Raw genomic sequence first — 6,836 nt, 5'->3', positions numbered from 1 at the left:
AGATCGTGGCAGTTCAAGGAAAGCTTTAAGGATAGCTAACCCATCATCAGCAGCAGCAACTTGGTTCACCTTCTCCACCACCGGATGCGGGAAGGCGGCATACTGATTCACTGCTTGGTCGTAAACAGCTTCAGTATCAACATTGTACAAAGGGAAGTTGGAAGGCGGGATGCCTTTCTCAACGAACCCTAGACCAAGCAGGAAGCCGGCCTTTTCCCCATCCTCGTGAGAAGCGTTGAGGGCTGCGCTCATAGCATCATCATAAGAGGTCTCTGAGAAGACCCGATGCACAACCTACAAGAAAATATACAAGTATCAAAACCTTTTCTATCTACAAAGAAAAGCGTAAAGAAATGAAAAGCCTACCTGAGACAACGCTTCTCGAAGAAGCCATTCTTTGGCAACCAGAGCTTCTTGGAGGGCAGCTTGAGCTTCGTTACGGGCGCGTTCGGCTTCACTCTTATTGAGGTTGGCAAGCAACACTTCTTTAGCCGCAGCCTCTTCGACGCCCTTTAGCTTTCGCTCAGTATGGTCAAGCACCCCCCTCTGGTCCAAGATCTCCTGGAGCTTTTTGGCGTCTTCCATCGCCAAGGCATCATGAGCCTGCTGGAGAGCCTCTAATTTGGCTTTAAGCTCTTCATTCTCCACGCCTAGAGGCTCAGCAACAGCTTCAGCCTTGGTGGCCCTCTCGGTTGCGTTCCTTGCAGTTTCCTTAGCCAGCCGAAGCTGTTCATTAACAGCTTGGGCAGCCTTGGAACGGGCCTCGAGTCGAGCCTGAACTTCAACCTCGAGGGCCTTGAAGGCCTTCTCCTTTTCCGCAGCCACTGCGAAAAGCCTTTGGTTCTCCTCCCGGACAGCCCGCGCCTGAGCCACTTCTTTAAGGCGAGCTGCTTTTAACTTCTCGTTTTCACGACAAAGCAGCTCGACGCGCGGCTGCATCCGGGCCAGGAGAACCCGAAGCTCATTGGTTAGCCTACCCTCCTGGTAGCTAGCCATGGCTTCCCCCAACGCACCACTGGGAGCAGCGTGACGAGCCCATTCCACGCACTCCACAGGGGTGCGAAGGGTTGTTCCTCGGCGAATGTTCCATCGTGGAACATACACTTCATTGGAATCCGACACTGCAAAAAACATAAAGCAGTTAGGAAAAGATGAAGAAAAAATATATATAAAATGGGCCAAAAGAACCCTACGCACCTGTAGGGTCAATTACAGGCCGATAGCCGCCAAACCCATCACCTGAACCCAAGGGAAATCCATCCAAGAGGTCAGGCAGATGGGAAGGAGGCAGAGGTTGGCGAAAAGCCCCATGCATACCTGACGGATCGGCCGTCGTTGCCGATGACGGAGGCATGGTAGAAGCCGCCGCGGTCGCCGCCGCGGAATCCGCAGCAAAAGTAACCACCGGCTCGGTGAAAGATGCGGTAAAAACAGCACTCACAGCCGGCGGTGACGTCATCACAGCTGGAACAGTCGGCTCAAAGGAGTGAGCAACTGAACCAGCGGAAGCAGGCGCAGGCGCCTGGGTCGTCGCCTCAGGTAGGCTGACCAAGCCTACCGTCATTGGCGGAGAGGTACTCCTCTGCGCTCCACCCTGGAATGCGTCAACATCCACGCCTGCACAAAGAAGATAAGTGTTAAATGATATTAAGCTATGAAGATAAAAGCTAAAGGAAGTTGTACTTACGGGTTTTCTTGAGCCTGAAAGTGCGGACGGGCGGGGATGAACCCGATGGAGCCGGCCTCTTCACGCCGGTCACCGTTGTCATCCTGGGCTCTTCGGTGACAGTTGTCACAGCCTCCGGAATGGTGATCTTATCACCACCGGGATTCCCCGCCACCTTTCGCTCTCGGTCTCCGAATCAGACCGAGGCACCGGATCGGCAGTGGAGGCCACCTTCTCCTTCCCCTTCCCACCGGCAGCCTTCTTCTTCCGCACCAACGGAGGACCATCTGCGGATTCCTCATCAGAACATACGATTAGAGGAATTCCAGCAGAGGTTTCAATATTGAGGGGTCGAGGGTCGAATAGCGCCTTACCTGGCCGCCTGGCGCTAAGGATCTCGTGGCCTAGCGGATAGACCTCCACGAACCGATCCGCCGTTTGTTCTAGGATGGGCAACTCGTTCTCGTCTAGAGCGCGAGTACCCATCCGAGCGGGACCATCAGCCTCCCGCGGGTACAGGAGCGACTTCAAGTCGTTCCCCTCTGAAATAAACAGGAAAGAAGTTAGAAGAAATTCTAAATCAACAAAAGGAAACAAAGCATACCGTAAGGAACAGAGTTCGAACCGTATTCGAGGATGATTGGGATTTTTTGCTCATCCGCAGCCTTCCACACTCGGCTCATCCCCAGCATCACCATCCCGGACTCCGCAAACCGGTAAACCGGAGATTGGACTCGGGATATCTTCGCAAACCATTCCGCCTCCTGGTAGTTGGAGGCGTGAAGGCTGGCAAGTGCTTGCCCGTTCTTAAATTTCATGGCAAGGGGGATGGCGCGAGCGGAGATGTAGAGAAACTCCCGCTTCCACGAGCGAAGACTGCGCTCGGTTGCGCAGATCTTCAAACCCTTAATCCGGGTTATCAATGTATACCACCCCTGGATGCACCTCCAAGTGTAGAAGGTCATCAGGTGGTCAACATAGGGCTCAATGCCCAGAATCCGGCACACCCACTCGAAGTGGCGAACCTTGGCAATCGCCATCGGATGCACCTCGGTCAGGTGCACACCGTGCCTCTCAAGGACACGATAAACAAACTTTGTCAATGGGAACCTAAGATTCCCATAGACAAAGAATGCAGCATAAACCCCGATCTTGCCTCTGGGGGCATCGTACACCGTCTGGTGGGGTTCAGGAAACTCAGGCTCGAGAGACTCGAGCATGAACTTCCTGACGATGTACTGATACAGATCGCCAGGCAGAGCACACTGGCACTCGCCAGCAGTACTCTTGTCATCGGCTGTAGATTCGAGATCACGAGACGACATCTTGCAAAAAGAAAGAAGAAAACGATTTCAAGAGAATGCTCGACTGAAAGATGAGTATTCGCCGGAAATCGTTCTTAAGATGAAGAGAAGAGTGAAAGTGTGGATTACAAAGAACCCTCTCCCCCTTTATATACTAATCGCAATTAATGCGATGAATTTAATGCGGAAGAGAGAGAAATCGAAGGTGCAATGAAACTATGACACGTGGCAAAAAGCAAGCTGGCAACAGCTGTTGAAAGGACGCGTACCATTAATTTCGCGGCCACGCGCCCGAAAAATTGCGCCCACGCGCCTGAAAAAGCGTCTGGAATGACCATGTACTGTCACGTCACCATAACTTCCTGCACGTCCTGACACAGTCAGAAGAAACCGTCGCACGACGTTTCAGAGGTTTGGACTGTTCTTATCCTTTCACCAACTCTTCGAATTTCAAAATTCAAAAAGATTCAAAAGTAAGCGGGAAAATACCCCTTACCTTGGCAACCAAGTAACCGTAAGACGGATGCGGGTACAGTGTTAAGGCAAAACCCTTCACATACCTAGCACCCGCAGGGAATTGAAGCCAAGAGTAACTTGGCAACCAAGTAACCGTAAGACGGATGCGGGTACAGTGTTAAGGCAAAACCCTTCACATACCTAGCACCCGCAGGGAATTGAAGCCAAGAGTAACTTGGCAACCAAGTAACCATAAGACGGGTGCGGGTACAGTGTAAAGGCAAAACCCTTCACATACCTAGCACCCGCAGGGAATTGAAGCCAAGAATACCTCGGCAACCAAGTAACTATAAGACGGGTGCGGGTACAGTGTTAAGGCAAAACCCTTCACATACCTAGCACCCGCAGGGAATTGACGCCAGGAATACCTTGGAAGTAAAGTAACCGTAAGACGAGCGCGGGTACAGTGTTAAGGCAAAACCCTTCACATACCTAGCACTCCGCAGGGAATTGAAACCAAGAAGGATCTTCTGGCAATGCTTGCGGAAACGGAAATAACATCCCCGCATAGCGGGAACGTCGAGAACTACATTGTTTGAAGCTCCAGGATGGAATTGGTGGTTTTAACATAATTGATCACTATGTTCAAAACTACCAAAACCTCATGGAGAATCCACATAAGTGGGACTCAACGCTCCTGACTTGCGAGGAGGTTACAGACCTACCCGCATCATACCCAAAGATCAAGCAGGAAACTCGGGAATTTCTGCAAGTGACAAGGACTTTCGCGGGAAGAATCCCCATGTAAAACCTTAAAAAACCATTTTCAAAACCCTTTGCTTAAGTCCAAAAGTTCACCTCACTTTATTAAACACTCATGAGAAGAACATTGGACTGGGGGACTTGAAGAGGTAGGTCCCAGCAGAGCCCAGTTGGACCCGCAAGACTCACCTTGAAGAGGGACGTCTGCGCAGAAACCAACTGGATCCGCAGGACCAACCATGCTCAGAGACGTGACGTCCTTACGCGCAGTACGCAAGCTGTTCCCGCAGGAAATGCCTCCCAATGGTGAAGGACTCCGCCTGTTCCCGCAGCTTCGGATACAAGCCATCAGGGAAGGCCACCCGCGCAGCAAGGCTACACGCACAAGGCACTTAGCTCTCAATCACTCAGTGTCACCTGAAGGAATGAGCAAAGCCGGGAACAATCCCGCACAAGGGCGGGAGGGGGAATACTCCCGCCCAAATAAGCCAGTCCGTACGATACGGGAAGATCTTCTGTACTGTACCTGACGAGGTATGGGCAAAAGATCTGACTAAAGATACGACAGCTTATTGACAACAGTATGGCGAGCAGCATGCTCCTGTACTGTATGTCACTATTAGCCGCTGCCTACTCACCAACTCCTGTCATACCACGTGCATAGCCGGCAGTTGGTGGAAAAGGAATAGTACACAGCAGGCCTGGTCACTATCAGCCGCTGCCTACCCACCAACTACCAGCAGGGCACGTGCGTAGGCCACTGTTGGTGGAACAGGAATACTATTGCAGCCGGCCACACCTCCTTGGAAACCTACCTTCGGCTATAAATACCCCAAATGGTATGATCATATCTTATCACATTATCATCATATTATACCTGATATCTGCTCTAGCAATCTCTTAATATACATTTATATTTAAAGAGCAATCTAGTCTGATTCTCACGCCGGAGGGTGGTCACAAGGAGGAACCCCCCCTTCTCAGTGACAAGCTCACGGTGTCTGTTTTGCAGGTTATCAGAAGAACCATCTTTACCGGGCCTAACCCCTCGTGGGAAACATCTATCTAACCCCCAGATTACTCGTAATCTGCCCGGGAGTCCGGTTAGTGTTTCTTCAAACAGTGAACTCACCCAAATGATCAAAAGCCGATAGTTAACTGATAATTAACCAAGTTAACGAAAACATATTGTTCAATAACTGAAACCGAAACCAAAACCGATTTATCATATAAATCTAAAACCCAAAACATATCATAAGTTCGGATTTAGACATATAACCAAACCGACCCATTCCATTCCACATATTAAAAGCATAAATAAATTTATTTTATAAATAAAAAAATATTATGTTGACTAAGTCTAAAATTTAAAAAGATTTATATATATATATATACATGCAACTTAAACACCATATTCACACACATTACTACAATGGCACAAACAAGCTACACTCCGGCACAAGTGTTGAATCCGATCACAGTCGTCAGCCCGAACTTCCTGGTTCAGTATCCGGTGGATCTAGTCATCGTCAGGAAACTCTTGTCTCTCTCCGATGGAGACTTTGCTGTCACTGATGTTAATGGCAACATTATGTTCAAAGTCAAAGGCGAGGTTCTAAGCTTTCATGAACGTCGAGTTTTGTTTGATGCCGCTGGTAATCCTATCATCTCATTCCAAAAAAAGGTTCGGGTTGTTCGGTTTTTATTGCATACTACACTTTTGGTCCAAAATATTCCAATACTTATATTGTTTGTAAAGTTAATATATAATTAAAGAGAAGAGCTTATAGTATTTGGAAAGTTAACGTGTATGCATGAATTCTTTGATAACATGTCAAAAGTTGAACCGATGTTATTTAGTTTGGGTTATTAGGGTTCCTTTAAATGATCCAAACGATAGTTTATTACGTACTAGTACTAAACGTTGTTTGATTGATTATTTGTTGATTTATGTTATGAACAGTTGATGAGTATGCATAACAGATGGGTAGTCTTCAAGGGTGATAGTTCAGATTCAAAAGATTTAATATTCAGTGCAAAACAGCCTTCTCTAATGCAGTTGAAGACATCTCTTAATGTGTTCTTGGCTAATAACGAAAACGAAGAAGTTTGTGATTTCAAAGTCAAAGGTAGCTGGTTTGACCGATCGTGCACCATCTATGCTGGAGATGACACGACCATCATAGCCCAGGTATTTAGAACGGGTCGATTTGTAAATCTATGTGTTATATATGATTACGAAAAACTTAATAGTGTTATAAAAATGCAGATGCACAAGAAACTCACGCTTGAAAGCGTTGCACTTGGAAAAGACACATTTTGTGTGACGGTTTATCCTAACGTTGACTATGCTTTTATTGTTGCACTTGTGGTGATCCTACATGAAATCAATGATGATAATATGTCGTTTTAAATAAAGTCAATAATGTATGATTATGCGTTTATATATGCGGTGTAATAAATATGTATGCACACAATTACATAACTGTATGACTTTTTAAAGTTTTATCACACATTTAGCAATTCTTAATTTAGTGAACACAAAGATTGTTAGATTGGTACCTTTCAACGTAGGATATTATTGATCTTAGAATTATTATTTTTATTTTATCATAACCTTTTTATTTAAACGTGTTTTCATTTGAAGA

General features: G+C 47.2%; 1 pseudogene across 1 annotated transcript; it reads left to right on the top strand.

Annotated features, from left to right (window-relative positions):
* Positions 1–5,620: 5,620 nt before the first annotated feature.
* LOC143597449 (protein LURP-one-related 15 pseudogene) lies at positions 5,621–6,601 on the top strand (annotated as a pseudogene). The gene is made up of 3 exons (XR_013146909.1): positions 5,621–5,872; positions 6,152–6,379; positions 6,458–6,601. The product of XR_013146909.1 is annotated as a protein LURP-one-related 15 pseudogene (transcript).
* Positions 6,602–6,836: the final 235 nt, after the last annotated feature.

The sequence above is a fragment of the Bidens hawaiensis genome, unplaced genomic scaffold (assembly GCF_021521415.1).
Source record: "Bidens hawaiensis isolate Kalapana, Puna unplaced genomic scaffold, B.hawaiensis_p1.1 tig00048307_1, whole genome shotgun sequence".
In the NCBI taxonomy this organism is placed as follows: Eukaryota; Viridiplantae; Streptophyta; class Magnoliopsida; order Asterales; family Asteraceae; genus Bidens; species Bidens hawaiensis.
This window is presented reverse-complemented; position numbering and strand designations above follow the sequence as displayed.